General features: G+C 44.5%; 1 protein-coding gene across 4 annotated transcripts in view; it reads left to right on the top strand.

The window, feature by feature from the left end:
- The first annotated feature begins 19,212 nt into the window (after nt 1-19,212).
- Nucleotides 19,213-20,251, top strand: part of INCENP (inner centromere protein) — a 175,679-nt gene continuing 174,640 nt past the window's right edge. Inside the window, exon 1 of one of the 4 annotated variants that reach the window (XM_085644974.1) lies at nt 19,213-19,404. The gene's annotated coding sequence lies outside the window, so the exon portion shown is untranslated. The remainder of the gene's footprint in view (nt 19,405-20,251) is intronic. The other 3 variants (XM_085644973.1, XM_085644972.1, XM_085644971.1) reach the window with 3 other exon arrangements.

The raw sequence follows: 20,251 nt of genomic DNA, 5'->3' as shown, positions 1-20,251 counted from the left end.
TTCTTGGCTCGTTTTTCCTATGTACAATTGCTCACAAGGACATCGAATTCCATATATCACGTTTTTGCTTTTGCAATTAGTAAAGGCATCGTGTTTCCAATAAATGGAATGATGTACAAACAATGTTCCTTCTTCAGTAGAATCGCAGCAGATGCAAGTGCCACATTTGTGATGGCCAAGTATTGGTGGAAGACCTACATAATCTCGTAGGGTATTTTGTTTTATTACTGGCATTGCTGCTCGTACGACTTGATTTGCAATGCTGCGATCTTTTTTAAAGGCAAAAAGTGGATTCAAATTTAGGGAGTGATCTAGATTTTTGATCAAATGCCAGTTTTGATTAATTACTTTCTTCAAAATGTTTGAATTCGGACAGAATGTCGAGACACAAACTATCCTTTCCAAAGGTGGTTTTTCATTTTTTTCTAGTAGAGCCTCTCGTGGAGTCCACCGAGCTCTTTTCATGGCTCTTTTTAGCAATTTTTTGGGGTAGCCTCTTTTCTTCAAATTGTCAAATTGTCAAGCAGTTTGGTTGCATGTAACATGTATTCGTCTTACCCTAAGGAATTGCCATTAGGGCTCGCAGCTATTTTTTCTTAGATGTTTTTGAGGTTTTGAGAAGTCACTAAATTTATGGTGTAGTGAAAAAGAATTAATGAAATTTTTTGATTAAATTGACGGAAAAAGTGGTCTTAAGGCTCATGTTGTTTTCACTCAATATGTCCTATCGCAACTAGATGCGAACAGAAAGATAAGTATCAGTATTGGTATTTTTGTTGTTATTTATCAAAATATAGGCTTGTCCTTACTGATGTAAGCCTTAACCCAGTTTTGGTTTAATTAGATAAATAATTTGTGGTCACGCAATTGAAACTCTCAGATGTAAATTCTTTATGGTTAGGAGGATTTATTTGGGGTGTTTGTTTTAACAATAACGAACTTTAAACCGGTGAATTGGAAAATCGCTGCCCACCTGCCTACCTGCTGGTTTGGACTGCCGCGGAACTGCTCCCTCGTTGTTGGCGGCTCTGTCGCGCCCTGGGCTCTTGTGCTGCTGTGTGTCTCCTGCCTCCGCCATCGCTGCCCTTGCGGCTGGGGACTCCATTACCCACACTGCCTAGCGCCGCACACGCGCACGAGCGCGTATAAAGCTCCGGCGCTCACCTTGCAGAGCGGGAACTTTAAACCGGTGAATTGGAAAATCGCTGCCCACCTGCCTACCTGCTGGTTTGGACTGCCGCGGAACTGCTCCCTCGTTGTTGGCGGCTCTGTCGCGCCCTGGGCTCTTGTGCTGCTGTGTGTCTCCTGCCTCCGCCATCGCTGCCCTTGCGGCTGGGGACTCCATTACCCACACTGCCTAGCGCCGCACACGCGCACGAGCGCGTATAAAGCTCCGGCGCTCACCTTGCAGAGCGGGAACTTTAAACCGGTGAATTGGAAAATCGCTGCCCACCTGCCTACCTGCTGGTTTGGACTGCCGCAGAACTGCTCCCTCGTTGTTGGCGGCTCTGTCGCGCCCTGGGCTCTTGTGCTGCTGTGTGTCTCCTGCCTCCGCCATCGCTGCCCTTGCGGCTGGGGACTCCATTACCCACACTGCCTAGCGCCGCACACGCGCACGAGCGCGTATAAAGCTCCGGCGCTCACCTTGCAGAGCGGGAACTTTAAACCGGTGAATTGGAAAATCGCTGCCCACCTGCCTACCTGCTGGTTTGGACTGCCGCGGAACTGCTCCCTCGTTGTTGGCGGCTCTGTCGCGCCCTGGGCTCTTGTGCTGCTGTGTGTCTCCTGCCTCCGCCATCGCTGCCCTTGCGGCTGGGGACTCCATTACCCACACTGCCTAGCGCCGCACACGCGCACGAGCGCGTATAAAGCTCCGGCGCTCACCTTGCAGAGCGGGAACTTTAAACCGGTGAATTGGAAAATCGCTGCCCACCTGCCTACCTGCTGGTTTGGACTGCCGCGGAACTGCTCCCTCGTTGTTGGCAGCTCTGTCGCGCCCTGGGCTCTTGTGCTGCTGTGTGTCTCCTGCCTCCGCCATCGCTGCCCTTGCGGCTGGGGACTCCATTACCCACACTGCCTAGCGCCGCACACGCGCACGAGCGCGTATAAAGCTCCGGCGCTTCTCCCGCGTCGCGGGACGCGCGCGGGCGGCGCCGGGCTAAGCCCGGGCAAAGGGCGGGCCCTCTTAGGCCCTCAGAGGCCGATAGAGGCTGGGTTGGGGCTGCCCCTTGTAAAGTGACTGTTGGAGTGTTCCTTTTTCCTGCAAACAATTCAGGTGATCACTAGTCGGTTGGTTCGTGCTTTGTGCAGCTCGGTGGAAGAATGTCGAAAGGGTCATCTAAGGCATGCTCAAGGGTTGCGGGTATGGGGACCTTGGATAGTTATTTAAAACAGGCAGAATCTGCCATTGTAAAAGAGATCGCTTCGGTCGAACGTAGACTATCACTGGACCCCATTAGATTACCTGTACCTCTATCACCCGCTGTAGTTTGTTTATCAAATAACACTCTTGAGGATGATGTGCATATACTTGAGAATAGGAATGGCTCTTGCATTAATGTTAGTCCTACAATTATGACACCTCCTTCTACCTTAGTGAGTCCTGCTCAAACCTCTCCTGTAGTTCGTACTAGACAATTAAGAATCAGGTCTAATCTGACTGTTGGTGGGGGTAAAACTGTCACGGGGAAAAGGAAGGCGAAGGACAACCCACAGGGTAATAGAAAACCGGCAAAACTATCTAAGGCTAACAATCCCGCTCCCGGTTTGAATAAAACCACTACCGAGGTTCCTCCCTCGGTTAGTAAGAACCTGGGAGCGGCAGGGAATGATAGCACTAAATTAGCTTTGGGTAGTTTTGCCGATAGAAACAGCGAAAAATCTATGCTAGAGCTCATAAACATTCTCGATGAGCACCTTAAATCATTTACTGCCCCGTTACTGGTCACCCTAAGGCGCATTGAGGAGCGGCTGAATATAATTGAGTCACACTGTACTCCTAAGGTTTCTCTTCCTGGTCCTAGTACCGGAGCAATTAACTCTCTTAACTCTGTTACTACCACGGTTAATAATCTGCTGGATACCATAATCTCTGTACCCCAACAACCAGTACATCATGGTTCGTCCTTGGTTTCTGGCGTAAACCCACTACCTTTAGTTTTAAATCCTATGAGTACAACTCAAATGCTGGTCTCAGGCCCTCAGAATATTGTAAGGGGCCCCGGCTCTTTAGCTAACTATGACAAGAGGGACTCCCTGCATTTACCCGTTGAGGCCTGTCCATATACCATTATTTTAGCTAATGTCCCAAAACTGGAAGGGGATACAAGAGAACATTGGACTTCCCTTAAAAACAAGGCCATCCACTTCTTATCCAGAAAAACTGTTTTGGGACAACATCTTGCTAACAATTTTATGATGATCAGAAGGGTTCCTTGGGTGGGTAGAACAAATAAGAGTCTGACAGGCGATTGTATTGTTATAAGTTTCAGATCTCCAAGGCTGGTTGAGGATATACTGAAACAGGCGGGGTCAGTGAGAATCCAGACGGATTTTGTTAATGTTCTTCCTTTGGGCTTCTTTTATCCTCCTTCTCAAGCTGGACCGCCACTGTGTAACCCCTCTAGAGGTACAAGCTTAAACAACTATGCTGTCCCTATTTCTAATAGATTTGATGCTCTCTCAAATCTAAATGATAACGAATGACTAGGGACATTGGCTGAGTGTAATACCCTAGTTAGTGGGGCAACTGGCTGTGATGAAAATATATTGCAGCCAACAGATGATAGTCTTGACGTATCTACTTTTGGTTCATTGGGCAATTTATTTAGATTGGTCAGTTGGAACATAGCCGGGCTGAAAAATAAAATTGATGACCCAGCTTGGCGGGCACTTATAGGTTCAGGACATATCATTAGTCTACAAGAGACCTGGGATACAGAGAACACTTTGTTCGTTGATGGTTACAGGAGTTTTTTTGTTCCAGCTGTACCCTCAAATGCTGGGAGGGCAAAGGGTGGGCTGGTTACTCTAATCTCCGCTAGTATATCAGGTCAACAGATCCAAATAGACACAGGTTCACGGAACAGTTTTGCTGTAGAAATTTCCTTGTCTGAGGGAGGCGTTCTTTTAATCGTAAACTTTTACAATTCTTTTGAAAGAGTCACCACAACGGATCATCTCTTAGCTTTAACACGCTTTTTGGCGGCCTACAAAGACGCTAACCATAATGACTGTTTTATTATAATTTCGGGTGACTTTAATATCCACGGCTGTCCTGACACTTGTCAGACTTTTGATCCATTAGGCTCAACTGTTCGGCCTTATACTCCCTTCTTTGACGTCGGAGGAAATTCCCACTTTTAAAGGGATTGGTAAACACTCTGTCATCGATTACATTTTTATTAGCTTTGCACTTGGTAACATGATTCACGGTTACAAGGTGATGTGGTCACACTTCAGTGACCATAACCCTGTGGTCCTTAGCATCTCAGAAACTCTTATCATGCCCACTAAAACTTCGGGCAGGACGGATAAATTCAATATCCGCCCCTCTGACCAGAATCGCAGGATTAGATGGAACAAAATCATTCCGGAGGATTTCCATTCTAATTTAAAAAGGAAGGTGGGTTCCGAGATAAATACTTGTTTGAACCCGGATGCCGGCAATAATGAAGTATTAGAGGCTTACTCTGTAATTTGTTCACAAATCTCTGCTGATCTCAGCTGCCCAGTTAAGGGTAATGATAATATCGACCTGGGATGGTTTGACAGTAACTGCTCTCTGGCAAACAGAAGGCTGAAGGCTGCTTTACGTTGTAAACCTATCAACAGGCCGATCATTGCTATGCTGAGGAAAGATTATGATAAAGCCTTGAAAACTAGAAAGCGAGAGATTAGAGAGGAAGCTTGGGTGGAACTAGCTTCCGTGGATGTTCTTAGAAATAGTGCAAAGTTCTGGTCTGTGGTGAACAAACCCTATTTTAGCGACGCTTGCAACGGCCAATTAGATTGCGGCATAGGGGAAGATTTGTGGTGTACCCATTTTAAGTCAGTCTATGAAGGGGTTAGAAATGGGGCACAGTCCCCGTCCTCCTCCGTTGTAAATCAATATACTTTATCGGTTACTAAGACCGAGGTAGTCGAGGCCATTGAAAAGATGACAAGCAACAAAGCCCCGGGCCCGGATGGTGTTCCGGTTGATCTTTATAAAACTGACCTTGAGACTTGGTCTGTGGTTTTAATGAATGTTTTTAATAGGATTTGTGTTTCAGGCATCCCGGATACTTGGTCTGAATCCGTGATTATACCTATTTTTAAAAAAGGTTGCAGGGGGGATCCCAGTTGTTACCGCCCTATCTCCCTCATCGATTCTGCAGTCAAAGTCCTAGGGCGTGTAGTTTTGGGGAAACTAACTGCGTGGTTGGAGGCTAATGAGACCCTATCTTGCCTACAATATGGGTTCAGAGCAGGCCGAGGTACTATAGATCAAAGTCTGAACCTATATTTACTAATAGGCAAATACACTATTGCCAAAAAAGGGAAATTATATCTTGCCTTCATGGACCTGTCCTCGGCCTTTGACCGAGTAAACCGGTCAAAGCTATGGGATCTGCTTCTTAAGTGTGGCATTGATGAAAACATTGTATTTTTCCTGGCTGATTTACATAGGGATCTCACCGCCACCGTTAGATATGACCGCCTGGGCAACTGTACTAGTAGGATTGGAATTTCGAATGGTGTTAGACAGGGCTGTATTTTAGCCCCCCTGCTTTTTACTTTATATATCAATGATCTAGGTGCTGTTTTGACCAAATCGTGCAAGGACATTCCTAGAGCTGGCAAATTTTCCATTCCGGCATTATTATATGCCGATGATGCCGCCTTGCTAGCACGTACTCCTGTGGGTCTGCAACGTTTGCTGGACTCATTTGCAAATTTTATGAAAGCACTTGATCTCAGCGTGAATTTTTCCAAATCTCATGTTATGATTATGGGGTGTAAAGTAAAAAAAGCTAAGAGCTTGTATTGCGAAGGGCATGTTTTATCCCGCGTCAGCAGATTTCCCTATTTGGGGGTTATCTTTGATGATAGTCTTAACTGGTCTCCGCAATTGGCGGCTAAGCGTAATATTTTTGTTAGGTCCACCTTAGCTGTATTGGACTTTGCCCGCAAATTGGGGGTGAAGCCCATGCAGGCCATTTTGAACATTTATGTTGCTAAATGTCTTTCTATAGCAACGTATGGGGCTGATCTATGGGGAATTAAAGATGTAAAAATTCTTCAAATAGTTGAGGACAAATTTTTAAAATCTATTTTATCTCTACCTCAGTCAACCCCTGCCTTTATTGTTCATCAGGAATGCGGGTTAGACCACCTCGTGGACCGTATTGCTCTAGCTCCCATGTTAAAATGGATTACAACCTGGCTAAACCCTGATTTGGAATTAAACCACGCGATTTTAAAGGATTGTTTATCTCTTGAGTATGGCACATCCATCCCCTGGATAAACTATGTCAAGAATTTATCCAGAGAACTAGGTCGTCCAGATCTATTTGATGCACCTGGCAGTCTAACTAAGGGGGATTTAAAATGGGTGAAAGCTGAACATAAAAAACGGATAACTTTAGAAAGAGAAGATAAGGAGCTACTTAAACCTTCAGTCAGGGCTCATCAGTTATTAATCACCTCAAACAGTATTGAACCCTACCTGGTCATTGTTAACAACATGAATCATCGTTTTTTACTTACCAGGTTCAGACTGAACAAATTTCATCTTTTGCTCACCGATTCCCCAGGGTGGTCAAGGGAGAAGGACTTGGGAATCTGTTCTTGTGACGGTTTTTCCCTTAAAGATACAGTGCACTTTATCTTCTTTTGTAAACACTTGTCTCCCATTCGTAAAAAACATATTATCCCCCTTATTAAGGAGAAAGGTTTTAGGCAAGTTAAACCTGCCCTTTTATATTTACAATTGCTGGGATCAACGTGGGAGATCTTTAATATTGCCAAATTTTTAGCAATCTCAATGAGATTAAGGAAGAAAATTTCTTGGACATAATCATTATTTGGGTAAATGAACCTTGTATGCCTTTTTAATTCATTTGTAGTGTTTAATGCTAAATGTTATTTATATTGTATATATTTATATGCTTTTATGGTTTTTGTTATGAAACCGAATAAAGTAATTTTGACTGACTGACAACAATAACGAAACTCATCAGGTTGGGTTAATGTCGGAGAGGCTGTTTGCTCCAGGCTCCTTATTTTTCCATTCTTCTTTGCTCCCCTTGTTCTCAGGTTAGGGATCCCCAAGGAATTCTTCTTCTTCTTCTGGTGCAACTCGTCCCTCACTATAATGCAAAGGATGTCAGTTCAGTCTCTGTGCTCGTTCTGATTTCTCCGTCACCACACCTGTGTGCTTTGTACCCTAAGTTTCAACACTTTGTGCTCTGGTGCAGTGATTGCACTAGTTTTAGTCCTGAGGAAACTCAGGATCGCCTCTCATAGGGGCGCGTGTGGAAACCGTCACTCTATCGGGGTGTCTACTGCAGCCTTCTGGTTGGGTCAGTTGTAACTCGTATGCTTCAGCCTTCCTGTTCGCGTTCCTCACTTCATCGTCCTCTCGCCTAGATTCGTCGTCGCTTTCTTCCTTCACTTCCTCATCCGACTCATTGGCTTCCCTTTTTAGGTCTTGCATGAGCCAGCGCCTTAGCGCTGCACTGGCGAGAGCTTTAGTAAGCGGGGATTTGAAAGTGCAGACTAGTGCTTTTCAGGCCTCCAAATACAGTGTATGTGCGCCGGGCGCGCGCACCATTTGTCAGCCTGCCTAATCACTTTCGCGGCCGCTTTGATGTTCTCAGTGAGCCGCGCGGCCACTGAGAACATCAGAGCGGCCGCGAAAGTGCTCACCATTTGCCACCCCCTCCCTTATCCCACTTTCTGCTTGTTTTCATTGTTGCAGCTGCAGCTCCGTTTATTGTTGCCTCCTGTCCCTGCTGCCACGCTTCATCTTTTATCATTACAGACGCACCTCACGCTCTGTTGCTTGTTTTCCCTTTCCCTCTGCAACGCTTTCCTGCTCCTGGCACTTAAACAGATTCTGTCTCCAGTCTCCTCCATTGCTTAGCATTTTCACATTTTTCTCGAGTCTTGCTGTGCAGGCCCCCCTTTTTTGCATGGACTGTGTTTTTCCACCCCTCATGCAACATCAGCCCCAGCTGTGTTTTTTATGGGGACTGTTCATTAATACACTGTTGCATACACCGCAATTATGTGGATTACCCTAATAGAACATCATGAAAACATTCAACAATTGATTGAAATCCCATCGGGTTGCGGGTGGCGTTTTTCAAACCACCCCTCGACTGTCTAGCAAATAAAACACATAAACTAGAAACAAAAGACAAGCTCCCTTTCTAATCTGCAAAAAGCATATAACAAATGAACCACTACAAAAAACAGACACGCAGCCTTTCATCCGTATGTCCGCACATAGGTTGTACTTTAAATGAAGGGTTAATAAAATACAACAACATTTTGTTTGTGCCTCTGCTGTAGCAAAATGTAAGTGTGCCCTTTTTAGGTCTCGGCTAGCGAAGGCTGCGCTTGTGCAGTCTCGCTCGCGAGACATAATGACTTGGAGAAGAGGGGCTTGAACCCGCCTCTCTTCTCCCCTGTTCTCCATTGGCTGGCCTCTTGAATGCTGGCCAGCCATTGGAGAAGAGGTCCGTCACTCCGAACAGGCCCCGTCCTTTTCGGATTCGGGGGCGTTTTTTTTTTCAACTTTTCTCATTATCGCAGCCCGGCCCTTTTTTCGCTGGTGGGCGTGTTTGTTTTTTTTTTCTTTGCATCCGAAGGTTCGGCCATTTCGTACGCGGCGAGGCTGGGAACGGAGCATTTTTTGTCCTTGGGTGGGCTGTGCTGCAGCTCCTGATGCTCCCGTCCATTGGCTACGATATCTTCCACCCCGGAATGCTTCTCCACGGCTTCCCCTACCCCACACAGCCGCTGAAAGCGCGCCACCTTGTCCGGGTGCTGCAACTCCTCACAGAGCTGTTGCAGCCTCTTCAGCGTCCCCATGTTCCAAATCATGGGGACCGGACTCGGCGCCGCAGCTTGATAACGGCTATCTCCCCTCCGGCCTGAGCTTGTATCCGGGTCCGCCTTCTCTGGCGGGTGCCACCTTTCCATCGACACACCGCACATGCTCGCTTAGTTCAAATAACCCGTTCCGAATCCGACATGCTGGAGTGAAAGAATCATTCTTACTCTTCGCGGTGAAAAATAGCCTGTTTCGTTCGTTTTCATTTCGGTCGGTAAGGGCGCGAAATTATTATGACTGCAGTCCAATATACGGCTCCCATTTTCATGTTTTTTGGCATGGGCCACGATGTGCATACGCTTTACATGCCGTGCTAACATAAAAAAATGCAGAGCTCGCTTTCATATGTGCAACATGGGGGGGGGAGGTTGCTGCATTCGGCGAGTAGTTTTATTTGTGAAGCGAGCAATGCGGGTGGTTACACACAAATAACAGTATGGCTCAGCTGCTGTGTCAATGGCAGCGCACTGTAGCTCACACCGTGGGTGGTTGTCCATCCCGTGTCGTGACCCAGCCGCCCTCAACTCGTTACCCACCAGCTGAGCTCACTGAACCCCTAACCGTGTTGGCTGCCGGCCACCGGAGTGGTTCCTCGCCCAGCTGCAGCAGCCCAGAGCACACCCGCGTCCTCCACTGCACTGCATTGCAGCTTAGCCAAGCCGTCGTCCTTCATAATTTACAGCATTGCTGCCGTGGGAGAATTATAGAGCCCTTGCTTCAAGGCGGCCCTCCCGATTTGCTCCTCACAAAGTAAGTGCCTAGTGGAGCAGTGCTTACAATAGCGAGCAGTTGCAACACAATAGGTCTTGCATTTCGAAGAGGTTCAGCCATTGCAAATGACAATGCCTTTTAATTAAGTATTTTAAAAACCTGCAGGTTTTCAAAACACATACATAAAAGGCATTATGATTTGCAATTCCAATAGCTCAAAGTCTCGGAAATGCAAAACTTTTTGCATTGCAAATGGCTTGTTTTTTTTACTGCAACTGTGGAGATAACTTCCGATTTAATTTCTTCCACAGTGAATGTTTCGTTTTCCAGCTTCCGGTCAGTTACTTGAGACGAGCTTTCCCTACCGTCGGTGTTTAAAGTTGCTCTACTCAGGAAGCGAGGAAAATCGCCCTCACTGAGCTTGTAAAGATTGTTGACTGAGGGACTAGGTACGTGTCGAAAATGTTACTGGGTCTGGAAGCTGCATGTTTTTTGTTGTGTAATACACGAGTAAGTGACACTCAATCACGCTCCTTTAAACACTGGTGAATTCACTTCACTTTAAAATAGTTAAGCGAAATGACAACCATGTCAATTTGACTTGGATGACAAGCTTGTTTTCTGAGAACATGGGCATTACAAAGTTTTCAGGGGTGTGCAATTAGAAAACGGCATTACCAAACAGATCCGCATGCGTAGTGATCTAGTTTTCCATTCCTCTCGGTATTGCAGATACCACCATTGTCATCTTCAGGACTATTCGGTGTGGTGATCGCATATTCTATTTAGTGTTAATTACTCTCACAGCAAATCGTTTTAACAAATGTTTTCAACTAGGAATTGTAGGTGCCTACTTCATTATACATTGTATTGACTGCTTGAGAAAATGTGCAAGTCTGTTTGGATTCGTGGCCATACCCGTCGGATTCAATTATATTGGGTCGACTTGGCATTGCCTCTCATTGGTTTTGTCGTTGGCAGTGTAGCAGCATTTTGTAGGTGTAAGACATTCTGCAGACATGAGTCCGTTTGCATTACTGGAATGTAAGAAAATAAAAGTTTATTAAAGATAATAAAATCCCTAATGTGTATCCGTGCTTTGCGGCAAATAGCTATACCGGTTGTGTTTGTGTATTTAGAGCAGACGATTGTCACGCGATCATACACACCTTTTAATAACTCTGTGTGTGTGTGTGTGTGTGTGTAGGTGGCTCTGTGGGTGGCTCTAGTTGTGTGTGGGTTGCTCTATGTGAGTGGCTCTCTGTGGGTGGCTCTGTGTGTGTGGCTCTGTGTGTGGGTGCAAATGCAATAGGTCTCGCATTTTAGAGTGATTAAGCTATTGACAGTGTAAATAACAATGCTGTTTCTTTAAATGTTTTAAAAACAAAAACATAAACAAAAATAATGTCATGAGCAATGCCGAGACCATTGCATTGTAAATGCTTGTTTTTCTCTGCTGCACGTTAACATTTTACTTTTGAAAAAATAACCTATACAAAAAGAACACAGCATAAGGCTTAGTAGCAATACCAAGCCTATTTACTACTTGAAAACAAGGTTTCTCCCGCGGTGGGAAGCTTCCCATCCTGTGATTAAGGGCATTTCACTGAATCTTTACATTCCGAAAACAGACACAGATGCAAGTCACGAGCGATAGCGATCTTTAGAGCTATGCCAGTGTTCACTTTGAAAGCCCATTGTTTACACATTACACAAGCATTGGCATAGACAATAGGTCTCGCCTTTTTCTACTTCTGTCCCCTTCGCTGCCCCCGTGATTCTGTGCCTTTTTTTCACCTGTCCCCTTCGCTGCCCCCGTGATTCTGTGCCTTTTTCTCCTTCTGTCCCCTTTGCTGCCCCGTGCCACAACCACACACACAACCACAAACACACACAACCACACACACAACCACACACACAACCACACAAAAACAAGCACACACACAAGCACACACACACAACCACAACCACACACACACCAACCACACACAACAACCACACACAACAACCACACACACAACCACACACACAACCACAACCACACACACAACCACAACCACACATACAAAACCACACACACAACCACACCGTCAGTGCACACTTTCACCAGGCACAGACACCATCAGTCGTTAGTGCACGCTTTCACCGGGCACAAACACCACCAGCCGTCAGTGCACGCTTTCACCAGGCACAAACACCACCAGCCGTCCGTGCACGCTTCCACCAGGCACACACACCACCAGCCATCAGTGCACAATTTCTACAGGCACAAACACCACCAGCCATCAGTGCACGCTTCCACCAGGCACACACCACCGGACGTCAGTGCACACTTTCACCAGGCACACACACACACCACCAGCCGTCTGTGCACGCTTTCACCAGGCACACACACACCACCAGCCGTCAGTGCACGCTTTCACCAGCCACACACACCCCACCAGCCATCAGTGCACGCTTTCACCAGGCACACACCACGAGCTGTCAGTGCACACTTTCACCAGGCACACACACCACCAGCCGTCAGTGCATACTTCCACCAGGCACACACACCACCAGCCGGCAGTGCACACTTCCACCAGGCACACACACCACCAGCCATCAGTGCACAATTTCTACCGGCACACACACCACCAGCCATCAGTGCACAATTTCTACCGGCACACACACCACCAGCCATCAGTGCACACATCAATTGTTAATGCATCCACAATTAACTATTGTAGCAATCGCAGCAAGGCGCACTTTACTTTTAAACATATTCATCTAAAGCGCAGCATGCCACCATTGCTACAAAAATAAATACACATTTTTTTGGCCTACAATTTATAGACTTTTGTTGCAATTGGTGTTTCAATATTTAGCAATGTCAATAGCTCAAACGTAATTAATGCGAGACATATTGCATTGCAGACAAGTGCTTTTCAGGCCTCCAAATACAGTGCATGTGCGCCGGGCGCGTGCACCATTTGTCAGCCTGCCTGATCACTTTCGCGGCCGCTTTGATGTTCTCAGTGAGCCGCGCGGCCACTGAGAACATCAAAGAGGCCGTGAAAGTGCTCACCATTTGCCACCCCCCTCCCTTGGCGGCTCGGATTTGTAGCTCAGCACGCTTGTAATAAAGCGGTGGGGTTTTTCGGCTCTTCGTGGCCCAGCATCACGGGTGGCTTGGCATTATCACAGTAATTACAGTCTTTCCCCCAATGTGACCCCTTACTGTAACAAACTGCCCGGCACTCTGCATATCCTTCCCTTTCATGCTTGCATGTTTGAAAGGCTCTTTTTGCCTTGCTGAAGGTACCGTTAACATCCCAGGAAATGCAGTTTAATTGTTCCCAGTAATATTTACAAACAACCGCACTCTTCTCTAAAATCTAGCCGATTTGAACATGTTTATTTAAATGAGGTACTCGTCTCTAAAGCCTTCCTGACTGGAACATGTCTGTTAGTGTATCCATATTAATGTCAACATTTCACTCAGTTTGCAGTCGGTTACTTTGGGCCAGACGAGAGCGACCAGTCTGATCCCAGGTACATAGCACTCAAAGGCTTCTGGAAGGCTGTTAGGTACTGTGGCTCATCTATGTTTGTCTGCATTTAAGCAGCTTCTCTTGTCTCAAGTACTTTCTGACCCTTGTTAAACTCAAAACGTTTATACTTCGGACAGCAGCGAGGTGCCAAGTTTGCTCTTATCCTAATTTTACAAAGCAGGAGTTGTAGCATAACATTTTTAACTCCAGCTCTGACTAAATATCACAGCACAAGAGACCTGAAACACAGTGTGAGGATTGTGACATAATGACCCCTCTGCCCCACATTTCTCACGGCCTTACTTTATTCATTTCGGAAGTGGGAATCACCCCGATATCCCTCCCGCTTTCTCTATCTCTCTCTCTCCCCCTCTCTCTCTTTCTCACTCTTTCCCTTTCTCTCCTCTCTCTTTCTTTCTCTCTCTCTCTCTCCCTCCCTCTTTCTTTCTCTCTCTCCCTCTATCTCTTTCTCTCCTCCCCGTCTCTATCTCTCTCCTCTCTCTCTCTCTCTCTCTCACTCTTTCACTCTCTCCTCTCTATTTCTCTTTCTCTGTCTCTTTCTCCCTCCCTCTTTCTCTCTTTCCCTCCCGCTCTCTCTTTATCTTTCCTCCCTCTCTCCCCCTGTTTCTATCTCTCTCCCTCTCTCTTTCTCTCTCTCTCTCTCCTTCTCTCTCTTTCACTCTTTCTAACCCTCTCTCTCTCCCTCTTTCTCTCTCTAGCTGTCTTTCTCTCCCTCCCTCTCTCTCTTTATCCCTCTTCCCTCTCACTCTCGCACTCCACTCTGTGGCACGTAATAACACGCCACATAATTACACTCTACTAAATGCAACATACACTCCACATAATACCACTCAGTGCCACATAATTACATACCACATATTTACACTCTACTCAATGCAACATAAATACGCCCCGATACCACTCAGTGCCACACAATTGCAAGCCACATAATTACACTCTACTCAATGCAACATAAATACACTCCACAAAATACCACTCAGTGCCACAGAATTACACACCACATATTTACACTCTACTCAATACAACATAACTGCACTCAACATAATACCACTCAGTACCACATAATTACACGTCACATAATTACTGTATTCAATGCAACATACATGCACTCCACATACCACTCAATACTATATAATTCAACGTCACATAATTACTCTCTACTTAATGCAACATAAATACACTCCGCATAATACCACTCCGTGCCACATAATAACATACCACATAATTGCACTGAACTCAATACAACATAAATGCACGCCTTTGGGTCAAGTCGCGCTGTATAAAAAAGCAACAAACAAAAAACGTTTGCAATGCAATAGGTTTCGCATTACTGAATGTTTGCGCTACTGGTGTTGCATTATTATTAGCAATGCCAATAGCTCAAACTTTTATAATACGAGACCTATTGCATTGCAAATGCTTGTTATTTGCTGGTCAGCTGGCTGCATCACCTCCTGCCGGTCTCCCATTGGTCGAGCTTCAGACCTCTTGCTGATGTGTGTCTCAACAACTTGACAATTCTTGATGTGATTAGGTGGAGAAAAGAGTGCGGCCATCTGTGAGAACCGGCGGGTCCGCGACGCCGGATCACACTATTGTGCTGAGAAACCTGCTGTAATAACGGCTTGTCCTGAAGGGATACAAGAACACAGCTTTGAAAAATATTACTGAAAAATACACTTCTATGAGATACATAGATAAATTCTATTGTAATTGCAAAGACGGTTTTAAGTTGGCAGTATGACACATAATAGCAGCTTTGTCAAAGTCAGTACACAAAATACAATTAATGGGAATAACAACAAAGTCAGAGCATTGTTACTTTTCTGATTACATACACTGGTATACGTTGAACACAGGCACTTATTAGGTCTCTTGTGAGATACGGCATGTGCTGGAGACAAATGTTTTTTTCTGTTACAAAAAAACATAAAAAGCATTTAGAGCCCACCTAATACTTAACATTGGTTGGCTTCATCTTCACTACAGCATGGCTAAAAAAATAAAAGATTGACAAAGCTAATAGATCCCACTTTGGCAAGACCTGTTGGCTTTGCTAATAATTTCTAATTTTGGCTTGCACTCTTAAGAGAGTGCATGCTTCTGCCATCCCTCTCCTTTACTCAACTGGGTCGTGAAGTAAATAAATATTCAACTCCACATAATTCAACGCCACACAGTTACGTGCAACACAATTTGTCAAACACACAAATCCACACTGCATAATTCCACTACACACAACAAATATAAACATCTCATAATACCACGCCACTCAATTCCATTCCACATCATTTCAGTACATAGCACATAATTACGCCACACATCATATCACTCCATGCAACATAATTCCACTCTAATCCACATAATTACAGTCCCCAAAATTCCACTCCACACCATACCACATAATTCTACGCCATTAATTCCACATCACACAGCATAATTACACTCCACATAACACCAGATAAATAGACTCCACATAATTACACTCCACTTCATACCACATAATTACACTCAACATAAGTCCACTCCACACAGCAACACTCCACATAAATACACTCCACTCCATGACACATAATCCTACTCAACATTGATTTTGCTCAATGGCACACTATTCCACACCACAACTCCTCATAATTCCATACCCCATATTTCCATACTAAACCACATAGTTCCAATCCACAACACATAATTCCACTACACACTACATATACCCAATCTAGACCATGTAATTCCACATCATGCGACATAATTCAACATCACGCCACATAATTTCACTCCACGCCACTCCAAGACACACAATACCATTACACTGCATCACACACAATCTCACTCCACATAATTTCAATAACTGAATACCACATAATTACTATCCACATAATTCCACTACACACCATGCCACATAATTCCACAACACATAACTGCACTTAACACCACACAATCCCACGCCACACAATTGCACAAAAAACAATTCTACTGCAACCCACATAATTCCACTCCACACATTTGCAATCCACACAATATAATTAAACATCATGCCACATAATTCAACTCCACCGCTCCATGCTACACAATGCCACTCAATGTAAATTAACACAATACAAGAAAATTATACTCGGACATAATTACACTCTGCACCATGCCACATATTTACACTACACATATTTAAACTCCACACCACATACATCCACTCGAAAACACACACCTAAAAGACCTAAAAGACATTAACAATGCCAATAAATAGAAATAACCATGACTTTTCCAAAAGCCATAAAAAATTGAATTACTGAGGTGCAGTGTTCCCGAATAAATTTCCAGTGTTGTATTTCAGCTCATGTCTCCATTCTCCTTTACATAAAAACATGCTGCAACAGTGGAATCTTTGTGCTGGTGTGTGAACCAGGCACATGGTACCAGACAAGAAAGACAAAAGGAAGGCCTTCTGTAGCATCATTCATACTTGGCTTCCACCTACCCCAGCCTCTGCTTGTGCATAACTACAAAACCACCTAAAAAGCACTTCACTTATGTACCTGGGCTGGTAGGTATTTCCTTGATCACATTTTAGCTTGCATTTAATGTTTTAATTTTGTGGGTTTATTTTTTCAATTTAATTTTGAAAACATATGCACACCACATGTAGACAGCAAAGTTTGTATCTTTAGTTTTACAATTGGTATGCTTTCGATTGTTTGTGTCAAGTGAGGGTTTTACAAACGCAGATGCACAGAGCCAAGCTTTGAAAATGTTTGCCATGTAAATTATGCAACATTACAATGTAAAATATGGCAAACTCTCTTCAAAATTCATAGAAAGAGTACTTCTTTAACATGCGTAAACTTTTTTCTTAAATCACATCTGCTTTCCACTGTGTCCCTGATCTGTGTCCCTGATATGTGTCCTATTCATGTGAAACCTCCCTCTGTTCTTCACTCACCACATAATTTGACACCAAACCACATAATTCATCTCAACAACATAATTACACAACACACCACATACATTCAATCCACACCACGCAAATCCACATATTGCCACAAAATTCAACAGCACACCACACAATTAAACTCCACTACATTCGACACCACAAAATACCATTCCACATAATTACACTCCAATAACACACAATCCCACTCCATATAATTCCAATACAGTCAATAACACATATTTACTATCCACATAATTACACTCCATACCATACCACATAATTCCACTACACATCAACTCCACGCCACACAATTCCACATCTTACAATTCCACAACTAACAATTCCAATCCAACCCACAGAATTCCACTACACACTACATACACACACTCCATAACACATGGGTAAAAGGCATTGTCACTTACAACACCAAAGCTCTAGCTCAAGCAAATGTGAGATCTATTGCACTTCAAATGCTCATTTGTTAAGGTGAGGAGGTTTTTAAAACGAAAAAGGTGACATTTAATAAAAATAGAAGCCGGACTACAATTTCACTTCCACAGACGGGCAGAGAATGACTTAAGGACATCTATCACCAATGTAGAGAAACCAGACACTGAGGCGCTAAGGGTAATGAACTTCTAAGTACTAACTAAATTGATTTCTAAAAAGTCTGGTACCTGAAACAGCACTGCAAAACATAAAACCTTGGTGAGTTGGCCCTCTCTAAAAACCAGGGCAAGTGCTAAATTTAGTGAAATCTGCAGGGACAGGGTGGTCGAAGCCGGGACTGTCCCTGGAAATCCGGGAGGCCTGTTCAGCCTATTGTTTTTACATAAAAGGGGAATAACTTCGGTGGTGGGGGGCACAGAAACATGTTATTACACTTGTCTGGAGACGCGGAGGGAAAGACCACTTAAACTTGCAGGTCAGGTGGCTTGGCTCCAACAATAAAGTATCAACCCTTCGAGGGGACAGACAGAGGGGTAGCTCGAACTCTGATGAGTGAAGATAAATTAGGCACTTGAAGATGGCGCCGCCTTTCAGATGTCTATTGAAAATATTCTACAGCCTCCTTTGAGTCAGCCCTGTTTGGAAGAGGCAATTTGTAAGCCACGCCCACAGAGGAACATGTTAAAGGGGATTTTAGCATTTCCTCGAAACCAGGCAGAACTAAACATATCTTGTACAGCCGGTGCATCACTTTTAATGTGGGATAAAGAGACGTACTGGTGGCGCAAGGGGCGTGTAAATAAGCCCCAAAATACTCAACAGGGCGCAGTACACGTGGTAACATACCTATGGTGCTTATGTGCGCGCTGTGGCTATCAGTGAGTGCCGCTGGAAGACGCTTTGATGTGCGAGATGTTGCTCTTAATATTTAATTAGATTAGGAAGAAGGAACAAAAGGGCAAGTTCCATCTGTGGGCACGCGGGCTAATCAAACAAAAGCTGGCTGGGCTACAAAAGCATTTCATTTTAAAAATGTTTACGGAAAAGCCATTACACCGGCCTCCACCGGGTGCTGAAATCTTTGTTGCTGACTCGGGGGAACAACTACAATTATTTTGAAAACTATTGTACGCAGTTGGTAACGCTTTAAAAATAGTCGAGCTGCGGAATCAAGACGTGAATGTATTCGCGATTATTATGTTTTTTGCTGCAAAAGCAGACTATAGTATAGCGCTTTTAAATGCATCAGGTTCATTCACTTGAATTGGTCACATTATCATTCTGTGGGCGGATTCGCGTTGTTCCTTTTAATTTTCAGAACTCGTGAACATCGAAAGGCTGGTGAGCCCGATTACAACATGGCCGTCGCATTAGTGCAGCACATCTGCGATCTATCCACCCGGAACTAGTGATGCCACTTGTTGCTCCGCCTCTATAGCGTGGTGACAGCTTGCCGCATGATTGGTCCAACCCTTCTCCCTTCTGCGTCTCTGCTCTCACTGGGCGGCCGTTGCAGTTTGAATATTTAAACCGATCTTTGAGCGGGTACGACGGCTCGGGGAGTCTGTGGGAGCCGGGTGGGGGTTCTTCTACCGGTGAGTGGCAACCGGGGCCGCTTCGACGGGGAATAGGAGAGATCACGGAAGCAGCGGGATCCCCACCAGGTAATCTCACGGCATCTTAGAACGGTCTATAAGAATAGGGTGATAAATACTGCAGTCCTAACGGCGCCATGTCCTATCGTCCCAAAGGATAATTGCCCATCCTGATAAGAATTGGCATGCAGTATACATGGCAAATACAGCAGAGGAAAGAGCCTCATGCTTTATTTGTGTCACTGTAAAGATCATATTTATGTTGACGAAAGCACATCTGAGGTTTAGATAAAGCATTATTGATCACTGCTTCAAAATCGTAGCGACGGTGCTTTGTTACGAAAACATTAGACGGTCGCGAGCTTTTCCATTAAATGCATTGGTATAATTTGAAGCTTGGCAGTAGGGTTTTACAAAACTTAACCATAAAATATGTAAACCCTACTGCTAAGCTTCAAATTTAAATCTCACTGGAGCATCTTTACATAAAGAAAGTGTTCTCTAAGCGTCTTTCTTGAAAGCTTCCGCTAATGCATGAGATGTAAATTAAGTATTTGAATTCGAAAAATTGTATGCAACCCAGCGTTAAAAAATACTTTAATCTTCCTGATGGTATGTTTTTTGGGGGTAGGATACCAGCGTGTCGGAGTTCGGTATTGAGTTTCGGAATGGTTCCCAATTTTTTTGCCCAGTGTGGTGCTTTTTAAAGTTGCTGAGCTTGATCATTCTGCTGCTTCTCGTTTCATCACTTTTATGATTTTAAGGCGCATGATACTATCATCGATTCTGAACAGACATTGCTTGGCATGTGTTATATTCTATGTCTCCTAGTTGTGTCGTTTGTGAAAATCTAAGCAGCACAACTTTGGCACCCATATCTTTTATTATAAAGGCTTTCAGTTGCGGATAATGTATG

Source organism: Triturus cristatus, chromosome 3_1 (assembly GCF_964204655.1).
Source record: "Triturus cristatus chromosome 3_1, aTriCri1.1, whole genome shotgun sequence".
NCBI lineage: Eukaryota > Metazoa > Chordata > Amphibia > Caudata > Salamandridae > Triturus > Triturus cristatus.
The sequence above is the reverse complement of the archived record's forward strand: the minus strand, read 5'-3'. Positions and strand labels throughout refer to the sequence as shown.